Source organism: Epinephelus moara, chromosome 8, assembly GCF_006386435.1.
Source record: "Epinephelus moara isolate mb chromosome 8, YSFRI_EMoa_1.0, whole genome shotgun sequence".
Lineage (NCBI taxonomy): Eukaryota > Metazoa > Chordata > Actinopteri > Perciformes > Serranidae > Epinephelus > Epinephelus moara.
Genome location: NC_065513.1, coordinates 36,829,134 through 36,836,663, shown reverse-complemented (window position 1 = coordinate 36,836,663; position 7,530 = coordinate 36,829,134). Strand labels below are relative to the sequence as shown.

The window sequence follows — 7,530 nt, the reverse complement described above, 5'->3', positions numbered from 1 at the left end:
TAGGCTGAGAAAAAAATAATAATAATTTGGCTCTACTTTCATTTGGAAAGGGCCTCCCAGGTGAAAGTCCAGGGATTGTTGGACCCATCCACCACCCCTATCACGCTATAGGAACTTTCCAGCTTTTTATATCATGTCGTTACCAGTGGCGTTTTAAACTGGTGCTGTCCAGTAGTGTAACATACCGCTGCGACAGGTGCTGTCCAGTCACGTTATGAATTGACGCCGGGAGACTGCATACCACTTTGCCGCGACAAGTGCCATCTGGCCTCATATCATAAGAGACCATGAAAGGTTATGTCTGGCCGTGTTACATACTGACGCTGCCCAGCTGCTTAACATACAACCGTGAAAGGTGGCGTTTGGCGTCAGGTGTCTGACGCCGAAATTGGTTTATTGGTATATTGGCGGTATTCAAAGACTTTGGAATGAGAACAAGCTGAATGTGCAGCTGCTGTGTCAGAAATAATTAGAGTGGTAAAATGAATATATTCACTTATCGATTTACACAATATAATTTTTGGCCAGCATTCCTCTCTCGCCTTAACTGAAGCAACGGCGTTGCTTTTTACTGTAATACTTTTTAAAATTTCTTCAAAGGTGGGCGGTGGCTCAAGTGGGCAGCACGCAGTTGGTCCATTTTAAGAGTCAAACGACATGCTGAACTTGTCATTTGACTCCTTTTATGTGAATGCACACAAAGCGTGGGTGAACAGACCACCTTTGTGGTCCACATTATCTCTGACTGAGGCTTTTGGGTTTGTCGAGCCAGCTCAGACAAAGACAGCCTGGCTTTGTTGAACTTGTGATACAGCCCTCAGATATTATGTGTACCATGTTCAACAGCTTCGTTAATGCACTAGCATGCATTTGCTAATTAGCACTAAACCCTAAAGTACAGCTGAGGCTGATGGGAATTATCATTGGTCATTAGTTTTTCAGGTATTTGATTATAAACAAAAGTGTTGGACAAATATTTCCTGATGATTCCACCAGAGGTGAGGTCACTTATTGTCATGCTGCAAAGTGCATGCAACTGTAGATTCACCAGTCTGTTCAGAGAAGCTGTTCCTTTATTAACCTGCATTCAAAACAAAATATATAGCCAAACATTTTAAACAGAGATAAGCAGAAAATCCGAGGACATACTGTAGAAGGACACAGTTGTTTGCTTTTTTAAAAATGGATTTAAACCACAGAGCGATTTCCATAACTTAGAGAAAACAAAATGTATTGTTCACAGTAGAATGAGCAGAGGCAAACAGTGTCCTTAATAATTCAGTGTATTGTCCATCTGCTTATAAACTGCCTCCCTCTGGTGCTGCTGAGGATTTGGCACCAGAACACTTAATTCATTGTTTTCTCTGGTCTCCCTTCGGATTTATGGATCAAACTGGTATTTTTGTTTGCATGTTTTATCAGATTGGCTACATTTGGTTGAAAACTTAACTTCCACGACCCTTTTCAAGATGTCTCTGTTTGCTGACAACTTACTGTAGCTTATTTTATACTCAAGTTTCATCTGTTGGAGCTTCACAACAACACAAAGACATATTATATATATATTTTGCTGTTTTCTGACCATATTGGTTGTTTCTCTATGATAATCATGAGCACTGGTGCATCCAGATACAGATTTGAGTTGAGGTATAGCATACGTGTGTCATCCCAGTCTGCTGTTTAAGGTCATGTTTTTCTAGTTCTTAGTCATTATTTCCCATTTTATTTTCAATACTCACCTCTTGTATTGTTGCAGATAGCTTCACTTCATGCCCTTGTGTGTTTCCCACCTGTGTGACCGCCTTCCCCGCCTTGATTTGTTTCACCTGTCCCTCATTATCCTTCCCTCTCTTTACACTCCTCGTCTTACTACCTCTTCTTCTAGTCTTACAGTGATTTCTCGTAGCGTACTTCTCATGGTAATTAGACGTTGTTTCTGTGTTTTTGACTGCGTCTCAGCCTAGTGTTTTTTGGATACCCCAGCTTGTTTTTTGGACTGATTACCTGTGTACTGAACCTTAGCTTCAAGTAAAGACCTTTTTGAATTTTCAAGTTGGAGTGCTGAGTCATTGCTTTAGAGTCTCTGTCTGTTGGTGTTTCACAAACACTGCTTATTTTTCTTTCCTCTGTGCCAAAATAAAAGTTTGTAGGGCAAAGGAGCTTAAAATGTTTATTTGAATGCAGAGTGCTTGTTTTAATGTGACAAATTAAAAGAAAATCCATGGAGATGTAACCTTAGTGACTGTGAACATCACACTTTAGACTGCTTGCAGTACAAACGTACCACTTGCACATTTGCTTGAAAAGAAAACTGGAAGCTCATTTCCATACCAATATGTAGTAGTCCTCATCCTTGGTCCTATTTATTTATGTAACTTAACTTTTTTATATAGTGCAGCTCAAGACAACTCTTCTCCTTGCTGTCAGAAGGTCACCATAAACAGGTTTTACTAGTGTAAATGTGTGGAATGACTCACTGCACAGTGGTATATACACTGAAGCAAGTCCGCTGTCCACGTCTATGTGTCATTGAGTGCTGCAGCCCACTGCAAGGCAGAAGTTAATAGCTCCATGTCAGAATGCCTCAGTGCATCTGCTCAGGAAAACATGGACGCCCTCAGCAAGCACATGTTTGTATGGTAAGTCTTTGAGCTTCTCAATCATATACAGAGGACCTTCATTAATCACCACAGCACCATTAGCAAAGAGAAACTGTGTATAAAATAAGTCAACTATTCTGTTCGTCTTTGCTCATTAAAGCAATGTACAAATTGTGTAAACAGTTGACGAGCATAACAGTGTGACCTGCCACAGCCAACAGCACAAAGTTGGTATGTGTATTAGTTTTGTGTGCACAGAGGTGAAGATACACATGCTATCAAGCTCAGATCAACTGACTGGAAATGGCAGCTACAAGGCACTACATAAAACATAATGAAGTAAGAATTGATGAAAAAGTATTGTGCTTTTGGCGCTGCCATGTTGCTGTTAATGCCAGTGAACTCAAGACCAAGTTCAGACCAAAGATTCACGATGAGACGTGCTGAAGCACTTCTTGCAATGTGTCGCTCTGCAGCTTTGTAAAAACCTGCCTGTTTACAGCAATGCAACTACATGAGACGGTGTATCATCTCTATGCAACAACTCTCTGTACCTCCGATGTGTTTGTCAGCTTTTCAGGCTTATTTTGTGGCTGAATATAATTTATAGCGTCTTAAAACATAAATGAGGATAGTGATAGTGAGATACTGGCTACAGGTGCATTTGTAGTAGTGATGAAACGGTGAAAAACAGAAACAAAACAAGCATCAGACAGACTGTATTCATAATAAACACGACACAATAATATAAGTAAGTTGTGCCAATTAATCAGTCAGTGAAAGTGTGTGTGTGTGAGGGGGTATAAGCACATACAGCGAGCAGCAGCAGCAGCAGTGACCCAACGTCTGACACCGACACACGTAAGGACAGAAACAGAGGACTTGGCGGAGACGGAGCACCTGCCACAGCAAGCGAACACACCGTCTGCAGTCATTTTGACTTGACCAGCGGACTTCACTATAAGCCGAATGGCTGTTGAAACAGGTGAAACAACAATTTGACTAGCTGAGTTGCAGGTGACACCATCATCCGGCTTGAGTCAAGCTCAGACAGCCATTTCACACCACTGCAACTTTTCTCTGCAACATTCTACAACAGTTTCGTCTCGTCGCAAATCTTTGGTCTGTATTTGGCTTCAGTCTTGGTGGATCTTGCCTGAGTTTCCAACTTGGGATTTTTAATTTAATGACCATTCTATTGCACTTTTCTGTGTTGGAGACTGTTTTTTTCCGAGTCCTGAGTACAATGGATTTCAGGGTATAATTTAATGTGGTTATTGCTGACAAGCCTTCTCGAAATGGCTGCCAAAAAATCCAAGTAACATGAACTGCAGAAGTCTTATCTTACTTCCCAGAAGGTTATCCAGCGCCATCACAAAGGTTTCATAAATAAGTGATTAAAAACCAACAGTGGAATTGTTTTATTTTCAACTTTTAGGGAGTGCTATTCAAGTTCTGTGGTCACTTCCCAGAGTTCCTGGCAGGATATATTGAACCAATATGAGAGCAACAGAGCTGAACCACACGGAAAGCTCACCCTTGAGAATTCTTCCGATTACTGTGATGGCCAAGCTAAAAAAAAAACCCTAAGAATTACAAATCAAATACAATGCATTCGCACCGAAGCTGTGATTCTGGATGTAGATCACAATTAGTTTGCATTTCACTTTGCATTTTCAGCTGTTTGTCATATTTTTACTAATGATAATAATTTCAGGATTGCAGTCACTGTTGGGTGGTTTGCAATTCAACATTTCACTTTAATTAACAGACAAATTGCTGTGTTGCAATTGATAAAAAGAAGGTTAATCAGAGAGAAACTGTAGCCTGCTTATTAACGCCAGCCCAGAGTGACTGGAGAACAACACCCATCAGGAAATCAGGGTTACAGCAACAACAATGTGATCATAAAATGACAGAGCTTGCGGTTGCTACTGATATAATTAATGTCAAATATAAAAGACTAAAGAGTCCAAGCATGTAGCCGACACGTGCTTCAATAAAACTCTGCACTTCATGTTCTTTGTTTCAGCTGTTTACTGATTTATTTTTCAAACACAAATGAAAAATGGTCAGAAATGACCAAAAACAAACACACAAGCATAATAAGCATAGTAAGCAGATCAAAGACTATTGTGGTCTAATGGCTCCATAGCTTCAACTACATTATCTAACAAGCCCAGGCAGTTTTACCTTTTAACCAATCAGAAGCCAGCGCTGACTGCAGTGATAATTGGTCCTAATTAAGCCTACTGTTTAGCAAATCAAAAATAGCAAAATATACATTTATTACAACAGTTTTTCTACTGTATGAATGGCTCGAACAGCTAATCTGCAGGTATTTGAAGTGTGGAGGTGCATGTGGTGTGTTCCTGTGTACTGTTGCACACACGGCATGAGACCCTTCAGGGAGAGACAAAAAAAACAGGTGCAGACTAACCTCTTTTTCAGGTTTTCGTTAATCCCTCACAAGAAGGAAACACAGTCGTTTAGCATGAGAGCAAAACTGTCAGTCAGAAAGAGGTTATTGCCAAGTGTGCTCTTCGCTCTCCTCCTCTATCTATCCTGCATTTAGCAGAGAGCCTAACCTTCACTCAGCCGCTGTGCGTTGGCTGGCAGGCTTCATTGTGATAAAACATTTCAGGAACTGATGTCAACAAGTTTTTCTTCAGAATGTGTTTGAATGCTACAACCAAGGTCACGTGGCAGCTTTCTATACAAGACACGCACGTAAGAAGACATGCCACACATTGCCTCGGTGCTCTTGTGTGAGTCTCTGGACATGGGCTGTTACGTGTGGTAAGATTTTAACTTCAGGTGAGCATTTTGACTGTTACCTTTCACCTCTTATACTTTCTTCAAAGACAAATTCGGGTCCATGTCATTGGTCCGACAGCCCATTGATCCGATGGTCCGCGATGCTGAACGGCCCCCGGCGGGCGTATTTCTACCTTGATGGTGCGCTGCGACCGGCTCTGGGTCAGTTGGGAAAGGCTTGAGGCGAAGCAGGCTCACAGCTTATGTGTTTGTCACTTTCTTTTTCATTTTAACCCACACCATGATCTTTTCCTGACCCTAACCAAGTGGTTTTTGTGCCTAAACCTAACCAGACCTTAACCACAGGGCATCATGATGATTTCGGAACGGACTTCGGAACAATGGGTTTAATATGGTCAGAACAATGGGTTTAATATGGTCGGAACAATGGGCTGTCGGACCAATGGGCAGTTCCCGACAAATTCATTGTACATGGAAGAGAAGTGTTGTCACACTGACCTGTAAGACACAAATATCATCTGAGACCAAGTTAAAATGAGCAGGTGTAAAAATAAACAGACACCAAACTTTACCTGACTTACATTTCATTGTGGCTGCTTAATAAATAAATACAATACAGACAGACCTGTCAGCAACATTCAGTCAGTGGCCTCAAAACCTCACACAGATTTCATGTCCTGCTGAAGGCTGAAAGGTGGTGATAATGGATTGGTTACCTCACACACTGATGACCTACTTTAGTTTAAATTTAGTATATTGTTGCACGAGAGGGTGTAATCAGTAAACAAGCGACAAGGTTCATTTGTTGCCCTGTCTGACTTTGATCTGATGATGTTTCCTCGATCTCAGAAATTACCCTGGTGAGGACGTCATTGTAACGTCGACAAAATTATTCAAGTAAGGCCCACATTTTAATGAACAGAAATGTTCCTTTAAAGAGGAATCTTTACATTAAACAATCTAATACGTTGTTTGTCCCTGCCCTCTAGAATACATCCATCCATTTTAATCCGCCTATCCGGAGCCAGGTCGCAGAGGCAGCAGGTCAAGCAAAGCACCTCAGACGTCCTTCTCCTCAGCAACGCTTTCCAGCTCCTCCTGGTGGACCCCAAAACGTTCCCAGGCCAGATGAGATATGTAATCCCTCCAGCGTGTCCTGGGTCTAACCTGGGGCCTCCTACCAGTGGGATGTGCCTGGAACACTTCTGGCACCCAGGAGGATCCTGATCAGATGCCTGAACCATCTCATCTGACCGGCATCACTGCAGATGCTGCACCAATCCGCTGATCCATCTTCCACTCCGTTCTACCCTCACTCGTGAACAAGACCCCGAGATATTTGAACTCTTTTGCTTGAGGCAGTTACTCTAAGCTTTTTCTGATTCGACACCTCTGTCAGCAGGGGGTCGTCATTTCTCAGTGCCTTCCAAAATTGTTACCGCTCACTTTTGAAAAATAAATCTGGTTCATGGTGTGACAACTCTGTGGTTAAGGTTTGGTTAGATTTAGGCATAAAAAAACAACTTTAGGGACACATTGTGGTTTGGGTTAAACATAAGCAAGGGTACCTTCATTGTCATGGTTACAAAAATAAACTCCTGGTTTGGGGATGATTGTAAATGGCTGTATTTCTGTTGTGCTTTTAACCAAACTGCTCTCCAATTTCCTCCCATTCACACATAAACACTACCATGCAAGATACTTGTTTGACCATCAGGAGCAATTTGGGGTTCAGCATCTTCTCCAAGGATATTTTGAAATGTGGAATTGAACCACCAGCCCTGTGATTAGCGGACGACCCGACTCTACCTCCTCAACCAAACAACTGCCTCCTGTATCCTGCATTCTGTTCTCTATAATAACCTTACCTTGTCCTCCTCTAATAATTACTATGGCCATAAAAGGATTTTAGAGCACTCGCTAAAACCAAGTTGCAGCATCCAGGGCTGTAAAATGAAGCCAACAAGGAAGTGCCAAAAACTGCAGTTCCTTGAATGGCCACTTGAGCCTGGCTCCAAGAGCGAGTCACTCCCCTTAGACCCGATTGTTAAAATGCCAAACAGCAGAAATAATCATGTTTACAACCTGGTTCAAAAACTCTACAGCTAATTTCTGTGTGCATGGCAACTGTAGAGGGGATTCATTTTTATAT

General features: G+C 41.8%; 1 long non-coding RNA gene across 1 annotated transcript; it reads left to right on the top strand.

The window, feature by feature from the left end:
• Positions 1–5,117: 5,117 nt before the first annotated feature.
• On the top strand, positions 5,118–6,915 carry LOC126394078 (uncharacterized). The gene is made up of 3 exons (XR_007570347.1): positions 5,118–5,417; positions 6,228–6,275; positions 6,368–6,915. It is a non-coding gene; the product is annotated as an uncharacterized LOC126394078 (long non-coding RNA).
• The last annotated feature ends 615 nt before the right edge of the window (positions 6,916–7,530 follow it).